Source organism: Vicugna pacos, chromosome 31, assembly GCF_048564905.1.
Source record: "Vicugna pacos chromosome 31, VicPac4, whole genome shotgun sequence".
Classification (NCBI taxonomy): Eukaryota; Metazoa; Chordata; class Mammalia; order Artiodactyla; family Camelidae; genus Vicugna; species Vicugna pacos.
The window spans coordinates 24,600,706-24,606,705 of NC_133017.1; the positions used below are offsets into that span (position 1 = coordinate 24,600,706).

At 48.4% G+C, this 6,000-nt stretch overlaps 1 protein-coding gene and 1 pseudogene across 2 annotated transcripts in view; one reads left to right on the forward strand and one right to left on the reverse strand.

Moving 5' to 3' along the window:
* The window catches only part of SYK (spleen associated tyrosine kinase), a 90,352-nt gene extending 88,600 nt beyond the window's left edge, over positions 1–1,752 (reverse strand). The window contains exon 1 of one of the 2 annotated variants that reach the window (XM_072952422.1): positions 1,305–1,752. The gene's annotated coding sequence lies outside the window, so the exon portion shown is untranslated. The remainder of the gene's footprint in view (positions 1–1,304) is intronic. The other variant, XM_072952423.1, reaches the window with a different exon arrangement.
* Positions 1,753–2,715: 963 nt separating this feature from the next.
* On the forward strand, positions 2,716–2,833 carry LOC116279595 (small nucleolar RNA SNORA11; annotated as a pseudogene).
* Positions 2,834–6,000: the final 3,167 nt, after the last annotated feature.

Below are 6,000 nucleotides of genomic sequence, written 5' to 3' on the forward strand. Positions count from 1 at the left end.
ACTCTCCATCATCCTATGATTTTTTTTTTCCCCTTAACAGGAAGATTCAGATGTGGGCTATCCCCAAGTCTTTTAAGTAAACACTGAAATGCTTCCGGGGTTTAAGAAAAAAAGAGTAACTCCAGACAACAGCTTAACTTAGGTTCAACGGGAATCTTCGGTGAGTCAGGCAAACTCATTAAAATCATCTGCAACCCGGTTTCCAAAGCCACCAGGCGGGATTCCAGGGCCTCGTCCTCGCCAGTAAGCAGGAGCGGCTTGGGTTGGTGACAGGAACACATTGCACGGTGAAACAAGATTCTCTTCCCAAGAAACTGCACCGGAAACGGCCAAAAGACTGAAACTAACTTCTCCAATGGCTGCCTTCCTAGTTCTTAATATTCAAACAGACCAAAAATGAATCGCCATTTATAGTTATTTAGGTAGGCCTAAGGTTTTGAAGCCGTATTGCCAAAAACATTTTAATTCAAATTCACAATTTACTGCCTCAAACCTTCCTGGCGTCCAAATCATTCACTGGCTAATTAAGTTATCGCACCATGAAAATTATTTTTTTTAAAGAAAGCAATCATGCTACATTTTAATAGTGGCTCTGAAAGTTTCACTTTTTTTTTTTAGCGGAGGTACTGGAGTTTGAACACAGGACCTCGTGCACGCTAAGCACGCGCTCCACCACTATTACCCTCCCCGCAAAAGTTTCATGTTGTTATGCAACTGTTCCTTCTTTCTGTAGTACAAGATGGGCAAGTAAAACTTTTGCAGGCAGATGAGCATCTTTACACTGAGTCGCTTCAATAAATTAAGTCAAGTTTTTCGGCGGATTCTCTGAACGGCCAAACGAAAATGTGCTCTTTCCCAGCCCGGGGACCTGAGCTTCCTGAGCTGCGGATTCCAGCTCCCGTCTCCCAGGGCCCGCCCGCGCCCGCACTTTCTGCACTGGCTGCAGCCTCTGGAATTCACGGGGTCCCGGCGCAGCCCCCCGGGCCCGGACCCAGCCCCTGGCTCCCGGTACAGAAGCTAGACCCCGAGACACACTAACTCGGTTTAGGAGAAGAGCTGGCACAGCCCACCAGCTTTTATTAGAAACATTTTATCAAAAATTTCCTCCGATTTGCAAAGTCCGAAGGCCCCGACTGGACCCGCCCGGGGTGCCTGGGCGCACAGACGCGGGCGCAGGAGGAAGGGCTGCATCCTTCGTCCCTCGCCGCCGCCTCCCCTCCCTCGCCGCCCTCCTCGGTCCAAAGGCGGCCCCCGGGCCCCGGGTCCCCGCCGGCCGAGCCGGGCGAGCGCGCGGCCTCACCTACCTGTGCCAGGTGCGGCGAGGGCGGGGCGCGGGGCCCCGGAGGCCGGGCGCGCGCGGTGGCGGGCGCGGTGGCGGGCGCGGGGGCAGCTCGGGGCGCGGCGCCTGGCCGCCCGCTGCTGCTCCTCGCCGCTCCTGCCGCCCGGGTCGCCTCAGCCGCCCAGCGCGCGGCGCTTCCTCATTTTGGGCAACTTCCTTAGCGCGCCGGGCAGGCCCGCACTTCCTCCCGGGCGCCGCGCCCCGCCGCCCCGCCCCGCCGGCCGCGCGCCCCCGGGTCCCCCTGGGAGGGGAGGAGGGAGAGGCGCCGGGGGAGGGGGCGCGCGGAAGGCGGGGCACAGGGGCCTTCACATGCAAAGAAGCCGCACGGCCAACAACGGGACGCCCGCCACGCGGCCTGCCTGCCCTCTGCTCCTTCCAAGAGCCCGCAGCCGCCCAGAGGCGCGCCCGGTCAGTGCAGCTGCTTGGGAAGCCAACCTCATTCACTGCCGCGAGGATTCCCAGGCACCAACCCAAGATGCTCCCGCTGACGGGTGATCCGAAGGCCCATGGAACCCGCCAGGTGGCCTCTGCCTTAGGGGAGCGTCAGGCATCGCAGCGCACCGCGGGTTGAGCCCAGCCTGCCCACCACGGCTGTTTTCTTGGGCCTGTAATCATTACAAGGTTATTGGCAGTGAGTATAACTTGCTTCCTTCTACTCACAACCAGCTCTGACATCTGGAGGCGAAATAAATTACGCTTAATCCTCCCTCCTCTTTAAAATGGTTTAAAAATACCCATCTGTTTCCCCTCCCCCAACCCCTCCACCCCACCACACCCCCTTTTATTGTTAGCCCTCTTCAGAATTCCATAAAACCATTTCCAGACCCTCACATTCCTGGTAACACTGGCTGGTGGTGCCTTTTTCAAAAAGCTGTACCCTACCTGAAACTAACATTGTAAATCAACTGTACTTCAATAAAAGAATTTAAAAAAAAGAGCCAAAATACAGTCAATAAAATAAAACATATAGTGTGTTAGATTATAATTGCCTTGGAGGAAAAAAAAAGATGATAGAAAGTATTTCTGCTCGATTGGAATTCCCTCAGCCTTTTTCACTGGGACATTCTCTTCCTTTTCATTTCTACCACTAAATTTTTAGCCCAAGTGAAGGATTTTTATTTTGGTTGTATTTGTTAACTGATGGACTTAATGTTACTGCAAATAGCCAAGAAAGTAGCCATCGGTCTCTAAACAGAGGCTGCAGAACCTCCATACAGGTGGTAAGATTGTTGGAAATGGACAGAATTACAGTGATTCTTAGGGACGCTCACTGGAGATGAGGTCAAGGTTTGGATCCATCTCTAAGCCACCTTTTAGCACTGCTATACTCCTTCCCGGCATTGAATCCTCTTAAAAGGTAGTTAGACAAGATGGGAGGGGAGCAGAGGGACTGAAGAAATGGCTCCTCCGTATTCACAACCAACAGGAATCTGGGTTCATTGTGACAGGGTGTACAAAATCGGTGCCCGGCCTATGAACAAACACCCTACACGTGTCTCCCTGCACCTCCAGGTCACTGCCGGGCCAGACCAGTGGCACAGCGCTCAATATTGGAAGACAAGCTACAGAACTTAGTGGGGGAGTTTGCCACGGAGAACCTGTCCAGTCCGTGCATAGGCGGGCCATCAGCGGTCTTATAGACATGAGGGCTTTGAACCTCTCTTTTCAAGGGAATAAAAAAGAAAGATTCCATGTGCCATTCTGGAAAAGGCAAAACTATGGAGACAGTTAAAAGAGCAGTGGTTGCCAGCAGGATGGGGAATGGGGTGGTTAACGCACGGGGAACGGGGTGGTTAATGCACAGGGTGCAGAATGTTTTTAGGGCAGTGAAAATACTTTATACGTCATTGTAAGGCTGGACGGACGTCACCGTACCCTTGCCCAAACCCACAGAATGTGCGACACTGTTCACTTCACTAGCGTGGACCCTAAGCTGAACTGCGGACTTTGGTGACTGTGATGTGTCAACATATGCTCATCTTTGGTGGAAAAAAAATTACCACTCTGGAGACTGACGTTGATAACAGCTATGCGTGTGTGTGGAGAGGAGGGGGGAATCTGGCGTATGTGGGAAATTTCCTTACCTTTCTGTCAATTTTGTTGTAAACCTAAAACTGCTCCAAAAATAAAAGTCTTAAAATTAAAAAAGAAAAAAAAAAAGGGGGGAGAGAGAGAGAGAGAGAGAATTAGCTCTCAGTGTTAGGGCACACATTTTCGGCAAAACATTTGTTTCAGTTCTATATATATAAGTATATATTATATATGTGTCTGTGTTTGGATTGTGATGCAAAATGTGTTTTTTTAGGCCAAAAAAGTTTGCACACCACTGTGTTCAAGGTATCCTGGTGAATAAAAGCACAAATTAACCTCAAAAAAGTTAATTAGTATGCTTTTAATGATTTTTTTTTTAAATGTTAAAACCATCACACAAATACCTAGGGGAAAAAAATCTTCCTAAAAATCAATACATTTCTCCCAACCTTTCTGCCTCCCCCTCAGAGCCATTTCCCTCTGCTGCCTTTGCTTTCATTACAATCAGTCTCAGCCGTGATTAGACCCTGAGTTCTGGAAGACGTCCCAACAGAGCCCTGCCTGCAGATGGTCTCAGGGACTCCCGACGCCGTCACTTTTTAAACTCTCCGGTTCTCTGTAGACTCTTTAATTTTTTTATTTCTTTAAAAATAATAGATATTTTTATATATGCTTTGGCTGGGTTGATCCCACCATATGAAATCTTTCATGTATGCTCGTGTCGTCTGAGTGTTACCCCTGGCCCTTGCTCACGGTGCCTAACTTCCTTGTGGACTTGGTGGCGTTAGACTGTGCGTCGCTGATCATCCTTGAAAATTTATCTGTGGAGATGAGTTGAGGTCAAGGGAGAAGGTACTTTCTTTCAGAGAAAATTTGCCTTCCCTTCTGTCAGAAGCCTAGGGTGCAACGAGTGTTTGGGCAACTGAAGGTAAATTCTCAGCTTGTGTGTTTTTACATATGAATGTGACATGAATCGGGGCTGGAAATTTGGGCACAGTTTGGGCCAACTGCTGGTTACAGTTTCTCAGGGATTCATTTCATCTGTTTCTCTTTTATCTTGGAGTCTGTGTGTTCTGAATCCTACACTCCTCTCTCCCTTAGTTCACTCCATCGTTTGGGTGGAACACGGTCTTCGGGAGCTTCCTGAGAAGTGGAAGTAGGTCTTTTGATATAAAGACCTTTCCTACCCGAAAAATTTCCGTCCTCAAGGTTGATTGATGGTTCAGGTTGTAAAGAATTCTAGTTCAGAAATTACTCTTCTTCACAATTTTAAGCCATTAATCTCTGGTTTCCTTGCGTGAGATTCTTCATCTTCCATCTTTTATTCTGACTCTTTGTCTCGTTGGCATAGTTACTAGTCCCTTGTTTTGCCCACACCTTCTCTTTGCTCTGCTCCGCGGGGGGAGACAGCTCTTGGGTCCTTATGTCGGAGTCTCTTCCGCTCCCTTTTCTGGGTTGTAGTCTGAGGGTTATAATTCCCTTGCTGCTGGATTTACTGCAGCCCTTGAGCAAGGGGTGGGGCAGGGCGCTTAGCTGGAGCTGTGCCGCCCGGCTCCTCTCTCCCACGTGAGGCTGGCCTGCGTGCGCCAGGGTTCCCTCCTCAGCGGCAGAGGAGGAGGGGGACAGCTTACCCCATTCTTTTGGGAGCATCCTGAGCATTACCTCAGTCCCCCAGCTCTTCAGCCAGACTGCTGCCATTTCTCTTTTTGCCCTCGTGTCCAGAGCAGCCATGTTCACTACTCACAGTCAAACCTGGGAAAAACTAAGCATGAACAATTGCTCCCCTCTCCTCTCTCAAGATCTGAGTGAGAGTTGTCAGGATTTTGTAGACTCACAGGAAGGTGTGGTTTCTGGGAGATGGGGGCGTGCCTTCATGGGGATACTCTCAAACTTCTGTTTTTTTCACGTGAGCCAACCCTTTTCGAAGTTCATCTCATTAAGCACTTCTCCTTTTCTTGTTTGGTTCCTATTGGTCAATTTTACATTTGTTTCTCCCTTTTTCCCTTTTTTATTGAGGAGGGGTAGGAGGGAGCTGTGGTGGAAAAGGGGAGGGATGGTTCTTTTATTCTCAGATAGTGGGACCTTCCTTGGAACACCCTGAATATTTCACCACTTTTATCCAGGATTTAATGCCACACATGTTTTCATTATAGAATATAGATTGCATATTTAAAAATCTAGAATGCATGGTCCTCTTTTTGTCTATTTCACATTAAAAATACACAAGTTACACACGATGCTTTAGGTTGCAAGTAAAATAATGTTCAATTCCAGCTGTTGAAATAGTAAAATTAACAAGAAAAATTTTATCAGCATACAAAGGGAAAAAAATCCAGAATCAGGACTGTAACAGGTGTGCTTTCATACAAATTATTTTAAGACGAAAGTCACACAACGCAAAATTCGCCATTTTTATCACTTTATCAAAAAGCACATGAAAAAATGCTCAATATCACTAATTATCAGAGAAATGCAAATCAAAACTACAATGAGGTATCACCTCACACCAGTCAGAATGGCCGTCATTCAAAAATCCACAAATGACAAATGCTGGAGAGGCTGTGGAGAAAGGGGAACCCTCCTACGCTGCTGGTGGGAATGCAGTTTGGTGAAGCCACTGTGGAAAACAG